This window comes from Pteropus alecto, unplaced genomic scaffold (assembly GCF_000325575.1).
Source record: "Pteropus alecto unplaced genomic scaffold, ASM32557v1 scaffold40, whole genome shotgun sequence".
Lineage (NCBI taxonomy): Eukaryota > Metazoa > Chordata > Mammalia > Chiroptera > Pteropodidae > Pteropus > Pteropus alecto.
Window position 1 is genome coordinate 2,187,830 of NW_006431919.1, and position 10,925 is coordinate 2,198,754.

The window sequence follows — 10,925 nt, forward strand, 5'->3', positions numbered from 1 at the left end:
TTGTATGTATATATTATATTTTTTTTGGTTGGGTTTGTTTTTAATTCAGTCATACAAAATGGTGGCAAGCCCCAGTCCCAAAGGGTGTCCTATCTCGGTGCACGAAAATGAGATGGAAGGGAAGGGGCGGGCATGTCTTTGTGTGTTCGGGGCCTCGAGGAGACAGTGTTGAGGTGCCCTGGGAGAGGTCTCTGTTCCCTCTCCCAAGCGCCATGGCTGTCCTGGGGCTGATCAGTGGTTGTGAGATGTACAGGGAAGACCTACTCTTTCCAGGAAATCTGGCTTCATGAAGCGCGGTGACCCTGGGGGAATTTTGGCCAAAGGAAACAGCCGGGCTGGGGTGGGAGGCCTGGGCCAAAGTCTGGCCTATTCCCCTCTCCTCATATGGTGCTAGGTGGGGAGCTGCCCTGGGAGCTGGGAGATCCTTGGGGACCCACGGAACTGTCTTCAGCCCCCCGAAGACAGTGGGGCCTTTGGGCTATTTTCTGGTTGGGGTCTGCTCCTACCCCCCTTCTTTTAACAATGTGAAGAGACTAAGCTGGGGTGCTCTCCCCAGCCCCTCCCACTGCCAGTTCAGCTTCGAACTGACACCCAGGAAGTCCTTTCTGGAGAGCCTTGTCTTGTTCAGAAGACTCTAGCATCTTGGGGCTGGAAGGGTCCTTCAACGGGTATGGAAACAGGTCCAGAAATGGGAGGTGGCCTCCTTGGCCCATGTCACAGAGCTGGTTGGGAGCGGGGCTGAGAATGAACTTGCAGCTCCTGATCCTGAGTCCAGTGCTCTTTTTCCAATGCCACACTGCCTCTGAGCCCATCCTTGGGACCCTATTCTGTGCCAGGTTCCTGTCCCTCCCTCAGTCACACTCTTGGTCACTCCGGGACATGGGGACAAACCACTCCTTCCCAGCCAGGGTGCCTTCGAGCCTTTTCAGTTCCAGATCTGCATTTGTATGCCTGTCTTGCTCTCCCTACCTGGGAAGGATCTTCCCAGCCAGCGGGGCCTGTGTCTGTCTCAGCTCTGAACCAATTCTCTTTTCTTAAGTTCTCCACTGGGGTGGATGAGACGGTTATTCAACGAGAAGGTTACTCAGCAGGACCAGCTACGGTTTCATTGTCTACCCAGGGAAGCGTTCCCATCATGCTTCTCATTGGGGCCTTTAAGCCTGGGAGGCCTAGGTGTCGTCGACTCCACAAGGGGTGCAGAGTGCGGGTACAGCAGCATCAGCTTCTTCAATGTTCCCCAATATACTTAGCACTTCCCCCCACCCCCCAAATAAGAAAGAGTGAGAGATAGCGTAAATCATGTAGATCAGGGGTCCTCAGCCTCTGGGCCGTGGACCGGTACGGGTCCATGGCCTGTTAGGAACTGGGCTGCACAGCCAGAGGTGAGCGGCGGGAGAGCGAGCAAAGCTCCATTCGCAGCTGCTCCCCAGCACTAGCATCACTGCCTCAGCTCCACCTCAGCTCATCGGAAATTAGATGCTCATATACCGATCCCTAGTGCCAAAAAGGTTGGGGACCGCTGAAATGACTCCACCATCCATCCTGGTGTCCCCTCCGTGAGCCTTTGCTCCACAGGTAGGAGGTCGGCTGAAGTCACTTGAGGTTCTAGAGCCACCCATAATGCAGGTACCTTGCGCTGGGTAGATGAGTCTGAAGTTTAAAGATGGGCCTTTCCTGAGCCCTTAAGTAGGAGCAGGCAGAGCCTCTGGGGCCTAGCTGAGGGAGCTGTCTGTCCCTAGCCACAGAAAACTGCCGGGCTGACCCACAGAGAGTGGTGGTCCCTACGTGGAGCTGATTCCGTGGGTTTGTTAGTGGAAAGAGCAAGTAAAAATATGTTTAACCAAATGTTTTATTATTAATGCCATTACCCACCATCTAGATTTAAAATTAACATTTTTCCACATTTTTTTCTCTCTCTACACTGATATTTTTTCTGAACTAGCTTAAAAGTAAAAATCATGAGATTTCACCCCAAAATGCTGCAACCTGCATCTAATAAGAGTTAGGATGGTCTCCTATGCAGTGGCCCAGTATCACACCTGAGACAACCGTAATGTTCTAACATCTGTTCTCCAATCTGTATTTTGATCTCCCCCAAATAACTTGTACCTGGTTTTGGAATTTGGATTCAATCAAGGCACACACATTGCATTTTGTAACTGTTTTAAAGCTCTCTAAATGCTGAAAAGTCCTCCCTTTGCTCACTTTAATTTTTGAGATGACATTACTTCTGGGACCAGCAGGCCTGCTGTCTTGAAGAAGTCATTGCATATTCTGGATTTGTCTGATTGTTTCCTCCCAGTGTCATAGAAGAAGTTCCTCTATCCTCTGTATTGTCAAGAATAACTTAGGCTGTACGGATTTTTGCCTTTCGTGCTGATCTGACAACTTCCCTCCAGCCTAAGGTGCCCCTCTACTGTAACCTGTACCAAGTGCCAAACCAGCAGAGGGATAGCTGGAGCTCCAGGAGCTCAGGAGCAGGCTGAGGGGGGCAGCCCTCAGATGGGCCTGGGAGGAAGGGCGAGGAAGGGGAGGCTGCACACTTGGAGGCTGGACCAAGCGGTGTTGGCCTGTTGGAAATGAGACCTCTCTGGTTCAGAAAAGCCTCTGCCGCCCCCTTGATCCTGGCGGTGGACCGCAGGGCACCCAACAGCATCTCCCTCTCTGCCTCTGTCTTTCTTTCTCTGTGTCGTGGTCTCTGGTCCTTCACATCCTGGAGGCCTGTGTTCTGTGCACTGGAGCAGAGCTAGGCCGCTGGAATGCACTAGGGAAGGGCCTGGCCGGGGAACTGCCTCCCCCGTGTTGTGGCATAAGAGGAAGAGCACTGGGCTGGAGGCAGGACATGGAAAATTTTGTCTCAACTGGGTATATTTATTAGCTGCGTGACAGTTTTCCTCCCAGGGCCTCAGTTTCCCCATTTATAGAATGAGCAAGTGGGGCTACAGCAGAGGCTTTTAAACGTAAAAGAGAAAAAGAAGTAGGTCTGCTCTAGTCGAAGTGCGAATGGAGGGCCCAGGCGTGCCCCCAGCCCTTCGTTCCTGGTTTGCCATCCCTGGGTTGGCCGCCCCCTGGGGCTTGCTCTCGCCAGCTCTGATGGCTGGAGGTTTTTTTTTTTTTTATAGCTCCCATAAGGAACTGGCCTGGGTTTTGTATGGGGTCAATGTCAAGGGCCTGGGGGAGACTCTGGCTGTGTTTTCTCCTAATAAGTTCATCCCTCCCTCTCCTTCCTCTCTGTGGCCCTTGAGGAGAATGAGGGAGGAGAGGGTTTTCTATGACTGTGCTAGCTTTTATTATCAGCAAGAGGGCTCCTTTTGTAATTCGTGCATGAAATTCATGTCTTTTCCTGGGGAGAGGAGAGGGCTGACTGGAGAGGGTGGGGGGTGTATTGGGGGAGCAGGCAGAGGTTTCCTTCCCTGTGGGGTGGGGAGAGGTGTGGAAAGGGGGCACTACCTAGCTCACCTGATCAGGGCTCTCAAACCAGCCGTTTTGGGTTGTGTTAAAAGTGGGAACCTTCCTCTATTAATGTACAATCTCGAACTAACTGCTAATAAAGTGGGGTTCTGTTTGTACACATTGGTCATGTCTGTCTGTCTGACCTTGTAGCGAGGCCTGCCGGGGAGGGTGGAGACGTGGACGTTTGCATGCACAGCCACTCTGGCCGCTCCACAGACAGGTGGGGTGTCCCAGATGACGAGGAACCTCCAGACCTGCTAGATCGCTGAGAAGTGCTGGGGACTGAGCACTGCATGAAGAAGAGGCTCGGAGTGTAGAACCAGTTCTGCCGCATGTGTATCTCGTGCCTGGAGACAAGCCGCTTTTACTTTTTGATGCTGTTTCCCTCATTTTTCAGGGGTATGGAGGTGAATTAGACTCAGTGGCTATTCTTGGAGAATTTGCTTGAAATATCAGATTCCCGGGCCACATTTCAGAGATTCCTCTCTGGAAGATGTGGGGTTGGGTTCAAGCACCTGCATTTTAACAACCTCTCTGGCACACTGAGGCACCCCACTTTGGGAAACCCTGGCTCAGATCAATGGTTCCTACAGGCTCTAATTAATTCAGAGTCTCTCTGTCCAAGGAACAAAAACTTCGGCAAACAAATCAATTTCTAGCCCTCGTAGCCTGATTGAAATTTTCCAAGGAGGGGCCCCGCCAGCTGTTGCAATGCCGATGTCCAGACCTACTCCCTCGGAACCCCCTGCAAAGCTTTACAAAATGCACATCCCCCGGCTCCCCCAAATCCACTCAATCATAGCCTCAGGGAGTAAGACCCAGCCACGTGCATTTTAACACAGTCTCTGATGCACGCAAAGGTCTGGAACACTAAGCCAGGGCCCCTGAGTGTAAGCCAGAGGAAGTCACAGCAACGGGGACCCAGCTGGGAGCACCAAAATGCCAGCCTCCACAGAGACCACTTTGGGGTTTGTCATCTGGGAGGTCAGTTCGAGTCATGTGCCATCACCAGCAAGAACGTGGCCGGAGGCTGCGTGAACGGGAACAGACACAGAAGGTGTGATACAGAAGGGTTTCCTTGCCAGGTAAGGGGTTGGGATACATCAGAAATCTTTGAATTTTAAAACAGCCAAGATTCTTTTTAAAAAGAGAAACTTACTTGGAAGCCAGGTAAAGGCAGTGTGGTGTGGTTGGAGTGGGGGTGAGGATCTGGACTCTCACCAGCCCAACTCTTCCTCCCTGTCCCCCATCATATCTGGAGCCCTAAGATTCCTTGAAACACATTGTGAAAACCCAGCCCGGCTGCTCTCAGAGATCCCAAGAGTCCTGCAATTCAAACAAGTTGAGGGAACAAAGACACATGAGACCCTCCTCATCCCTTAGAGTGAGGGGCCACTCAGGAACCTGGTATCCTAGGGGCAGTCCAGACTCCGGAGCTGGGCATTTTCCTCGGAGAAGCCCTTGGGACATGTACATAGGGCAGTGTGTTTCATCATAGCGAAGCACTGGACACAACCTGGATGCCCAGTCATGGGGCATCAGCTAAATAGCCTCTAGTGTAGCCACATGCTGGAACATGATGATGCAATTGAGAACACTTAGCCCTGTAAGACTGGCCTATACAGTGTGACCACTTGTGGAAAGGGAATGCTCCGTAGTGTGTATTTTTTTCTGGGAATATAGATATAGAGCTTTCACACCACACTGATAACGGGAGCGGGAGGGGACGGGAACGAGGAGTTTTCCAAGGGGATTTTAGCTTTGGCTGAAACATTTAAAAAAAAATTAAGATAATGTATTCATGTATCATTTGTGGGATGAAAAAATCTTAATAAAAACAATATGACTAGAAATGGATGAAGCAGGAAGGAGGGGCCTCCAGGCAGCCGGGCTATCGTTGGAGGACATCATGAAGGCGACGCTGCTGTCCACCCACCCTCAGGAGGCCAGGCCAATGGGGAGAAGTTCTTGCCTTGCTAACGTTACTCGGAGCACTTGTCAGGACCTGAGGATCCTGACTTGCTGTGTGGCTATCGACGAGTCTCAGAGCCCAGCTCTCACACGCTCACAAGTGGTGGACTTAGAGTTAACCTCATCAATATGGTGACAAACTAACATCATGTGAAAAGGACACAGCCTGACGCCTGTGACAGTCCTCACAAAAAGAGGTAATGTGAATCTAGCCAAGAGGAAACAGCAGACACATTCACGTTGAGGTAGATTTTGCAAAATAACTGGCCTGAACTCTCAAAATGTCAAGGTCATGAAAGATAAACAAAGGCTGAAAGACAGTTCAAGATTAAAGGATACTAAAGGGACCTGGCGATAGAATGTCACATGTGACCCTAGACCTAGACCAGGAAACAGTTATAAAGGACACCATAGAGGCAATTGGCAAAATGTGAATGTGGACTGTGTGGGTTGGATAATAGTATCGTATCATTATTAAATTTCCTGATGTCGATTATTGTACTGTTACGTCAGAGTATATCATTGTTCCTAAGAAGTACACGCTGAAATATTTACAGGTAAAAGGGAAGAAATGGAGCTGAATTTTGACTCAAGCTTTCTCTAGTGGGTCAGACTTATCGGGTGCAGTTCAGAATATGTCCACCAGAGGACGGTAGCACCTCAGCCTCTCAAGGCCAAGGTCAGTGTGAACCTCCCCATAAGACTGGGTTGGTGGTTAGTGGTGGTGGTGGAGGGAGGGGGCAGTAATGCTATAAATAAGAATATCAATAAATTAAATAATATGAATAATAAAAAGTGTTTCTTGCTCTGTGTCAGGCAGGCCCTCTGCTAGTCAAGTAATAGCTCTTAATCCTCGTAATGACCCTCTGAGGTAGGCGTTATCATTCTCATGGTGCGTAAAACCTGGATGTCACATGCAGAAGTTTGAAGTTGGACCCTTACCTCACACCATATACAAAAAGTAACTCTAAATGCATCAAAGACCTAAATTTAAGAGCTAAATTATAAAACCATTACGACATAGTTGTACATCTCCATGACCTTGAATTTGGTAATGATTTCTTAAATATGACACTAAAAGCACAGGCAACAATGGAAAAGATAGATAAATTAATCTTTATTAAAATTAAAAAGTTTTGTGCATAAAAGGACACATTCAAGAGAGTGAAAAGACAATCCACGGAATAGTAGAAAACATTTGCAAACTGTATGTCTGATAAAGATTTAATATTCAGATTATATAAAGAACTCCAACAATTCAATTCAAAAGTTGGCAAGGAATTTGAATAGATATTTCTCCAAAGAAGATATGCAAATGGCCAAAATGAAAAGATGCTCAACGTAACTAGTCATCAGAGAAATGCAAATCAAAACTATTTCATACCTATTAGGATGGCCTTAATCTTTTTAAAAGGAAAATTAGTTTTGGTGAAGATGTAGAGAAATTGGAACCCTCATACATTGCAGGTAGGACTGTAAAATGGTGCAGCTGCTTTGGGAAACATTTCTTCAAAAAGTTAAATGTTATTCACAATAGTCAAAGCTGGGAACATTCATCCACCAACAGATGAATAGATAAACAAAACGTGGTAAATACATACAATGGAATGTTTTTAGTCAAAAAAAGGAATGGAATTCTGGTGCATGGTACAGCATGAGTTAACCTTGAAAACATTATATCAAGGTGAAATAAGCCAGATACAAAAAGACAAATAAGATTTCACTTATATGAAATATCTAGAATAGGCAAATTTATAGAGACAGAAAGTAGATTAGAGGTTACCAGGGCTGGAGAGAGGTGATGGGAAGTTACTGCTTAATAGGTCCAGGGTTCCTGCTTGGGGTGGTGGAAAATGTTACAAATAGATAGTAGTCTTGGTTGTACAATAAGGTGAATATAATTAATACCACTAAGTTGTGGTATTAATTAAAAATGGCTAAAATGACAAATTTTATGTTATGTGTATTTGCCACAATGAAAAATACATATACAGCATTAAAGGCAGCTCTGATTTTTAAACATAGATATAATTCACATGCCATAAAATAATGCTTTAAAGTGTACAATTTAGTCCTGTTTGTTTGTCTGTTTAGTGCTGTTTAATATATTCACAAAGTTGTGCAACTATCATTGTTATCTAATTTCAGAACATTTTATCGCCTCAAATACAAAGCTCATGACTGCTAGCAGTCATTCCTCATTCTTACTTTTCGGCCCCTGTCAAACACTAAACTGCTTTCGATGTCTATAGATTGCTGATTCTGGACATGTTGCATAAATGGAATCCTACAATATCTGGCCTTTGTGTCTGGTTTCTTTTACTTATCGTAATGTTTTCGAGGTTCATCCATGTCATAGCATATATCAGTACTTCATATTGTTTTCCACAGTGGCCAAACCATTTTTACACTCCCACGAGCAATGTAAGAAGTTTCCAATTTCTCCATATCCTTGCCAAAAGTTGTCATTTTTCATTTTTTAAAATTATATCTATCCTAATGGGTGTGAAGTGGTATCTCATTGTGGTTTTTAATTTGCATCTCCCTGATAACCAATGATGCTGAGCATCTTTTCATGTTCTTATTGGCCATTTGTATATCTTCTTCGGAGAACTGTCTATTCAGTTTCTTTGCCTATTTTTGAATTGGGTTGGTCTTCCTGTTGCGAGTTGTAGGAGTTCTTTATATATTCTGGATACTAGACACTTATCAGGTAAGTCATTTAGGTCTTTGATCCATTGTGAGTTCGTTTTTTGTTTATCTTGTGAGGTCGGGGTTCAATTTCATTCTTCTGCATGTGGATAGCCAATTGTTCCAACAGCATTTTTTGAGAAGACCATTCTTTCCCCCATTAAAATGTCATGGCACCTTTGTCAAAAGTCAATCGACCATAAATATCTTCAATTCTGTTCTGTTGATCTGCATGTCTATCCTCAAGCCAGTTTCACACAATCTTGATTTCTGTAACTTTGTAGTGATTATTGAAATCAGAAATAATTCCTCTAGCTTTGTTCTTCCTTTTCAAAATTGTTTTTGGCTATTTAGGTTGCTTGCATTTACCTGAATTTAGGATCAGCTTGTCAATTTCTGCTGAAAAGGTAGCTAGGATTTTGATAGGGATTGTGTTGAATCTGTAGATCATTGGGGAGTTGCCCTCTTAACAATATTAAGTTTTCGTTCTTTGCCATGCCAGGTTGTGCGGTTATGTGATGGAAGACAGACACTAATTCCTTCCCTGTTTGACCCCCAAACAGCCCCATAAATCCCCTCTCTCTCAAGTCTTTCCCTTTTCCTCCATCATGACATTTTTGGAGGTTCATTTCCTGTCAAATTCATAGCCCTTAAATCTCTCTTCTTACAGGAAGTCTTCCCGGCTTGTCTCTATAGACTCTCATATCCATATATATCCATACATAGTCTTTAAAAAATATAGATATATGACATTAAAGAGTATGATACAATAATATAGAATATGATACGTGAGTTATAGTACAGATAATTTTATTATAGTATATTTATATTATCACAGGGTACATATTTTTATTATATTATGGATAGGCATATTATAGTCATTTAGTCCCAGTGCATAGGTTTATGAATTAAGCATAATGTGGTAGAGCTGAGAAGGCCCATCTAGTTTCTTAGTTCCTCTTTAACCCATTTTAGAGATGGGTAAATTGAAGCCCAGGGATATAGGTAATGGGGCTCAGGTGACTTTGAAGATCCTTGGCCCGCATATTGCCTGCTCACTTGAATATAAGCACACTTACGATTGAACCACCCAATTCTCTAACTGCCCATGGCAGCTCGTGGTCTAAGGATGGGAGGCAGAGGGAAGCCCTCAGTGGCCAGCCCAGGCCCCATCCAGCCCCTAAGCAGCCCCCAGCATGACCGGGCCGGATGGACCATCTGCACAGCTGGAATTGATTATCCAGCTGTTTATGGGTCTTTGCCTCTGGTGTTTATAGTTCCGCCTTTGGGTCTGCTTTGCGTCCCTACTAATTAGAACAATATTCCGGGAGGCAGCATGGGGTGGGGTGGGGGACCACTAGATGGGGAGTAATGGGCTGCGCCTGCACCTCAGCTCTTGCCTTGCTTCGTTCCAACAAGGATTTCAGGCTTTTTACAAGGACGCAGGAAGGAAAGCAAGATGGTGTCAGTGGAAGAGGGTGAGAAAACAGGCACACAGAAGTGGGGAGAAAGTGGAGGCAAGAAAAAGTCTAAAGATGTAGTCCGCTGTGAGTTAGACACTTAATGTAAGCAAAATGTTAGGCCGAACCCCTCCGTATAAGAAAAAAAAAATTATCACAGAAGTTATAGATGTCCGACGTGAGAACACACAGGCAAATGAGAAGAAAATGAAAATGTCTACGTCCCACCATCTGGAATAACCACGGTTCATATTTTAGGACTTCTTTCTGTCTGATATATGAAGCTGTTCTCGTAGAAACGACATTCTGTTTTGAAAACCACTTTTTAATCGTAATAAATTGTCAATGTTTTTGTGCTATTAAATATTTTTCTACTACATCAAATTGTCATTTTCATTCTTATTGATACAAGATTATTGTGGAAAAATTGCAACCCTCAGTAAAGCGCACAGAATGTAAAGCCCAAGTGTCCCTCTTGCCCTGGCCTCTGGGGGAACACTTTTAACTCTTTGGTGGAACTGCTTTGCACGTTTTATGCACATTGTATAGCTGGGTCATCATTTATTTAAATGATCCCCTTGCATTGGACATTGAGGTTAGGCACACAGCTGAAGCCCACAGACAGCCAGCACGATCAGGGAAACCTCCCGGTACCAAGGGCAGATTGTTTTCTTCCAGAAAAATCTCATGAATGCATCCTAATAAGCTACCTCCTAAACACACTGGCAGAAGTGGGTTCCGTTGGGCTGCTTCCTTGCGAAGTCATGCTTGTTTTTATTTTTTTTTAATTAACACAAGTAATCCACATTCATTGCAGAAATTTTTTAAACTACAAATAAGCAAACCTAAGATAAACATTCCTAACACAGCGATAAACACTGCCCACACTTGGGTGCTTATAATCATAAAAGCTAATGTTTACTCGTTGCTTGGTCCGGGCTAATCACACTGTGCTAAGTGCTTGGTGCACATCGTAAGGGCAGTGTCCTCCCCACTACACAGATGACTCAATGGCGGCTTTAGTCTTGGTGACCTGTCTATTGTCTCCTGGCTATAGGGTGGCAGAGTCTGCCTTTAGACATGGTCCCACTGGCTTACGAGTCTACACTCTTACATGACACCCCTGCTTTTTTCACCTATCTACCTGGAGGGTTCCCTCTTTCAACATAATGTTTCCTGATCTGCTTTTTTTTTTTAAGATAAATTGTGACCATCTCCTGGTGTCATTAAATATTCTTCTTGGGATTCAGTTTTATGAATGTTCCGTACTTCATTTACCTGTTGGACATGTGGGTTACTTTAGATTGTTAGTATCATAAAGCCACGCCGAACATTTTTTCGGCTTAACCT

The 10,925-nt window shown here is 45.1% G+C and overlaps 1 long non-coding RNA gene across 2 annotated transcripts; it reads left to right on the top strand.

Moving 5' to 3' along the window:
- The first annotated feature begins 6 nt into the window (after positions 1 to 6).
- On the top strand, positions 7 to 9,954 carry LOC112475229. Of its 2 annotated transcripts, XR_003044623.1 has the most exons (3): positions 7 to 6,103; positions 6,241 to 6,295; positions 8,618 to 9,954. It is a non-coding gene; the product is annotated as an uncharacterized LOC112475229 (long non-coding RNA). The 2 variants fall into 2 exon arrangements; XR_003044622.1 differs by lacking the exon at positions 6,241 to 6,295.
- Positions 9,955 to 10,925: the final 971 nt, after the last annotated feature.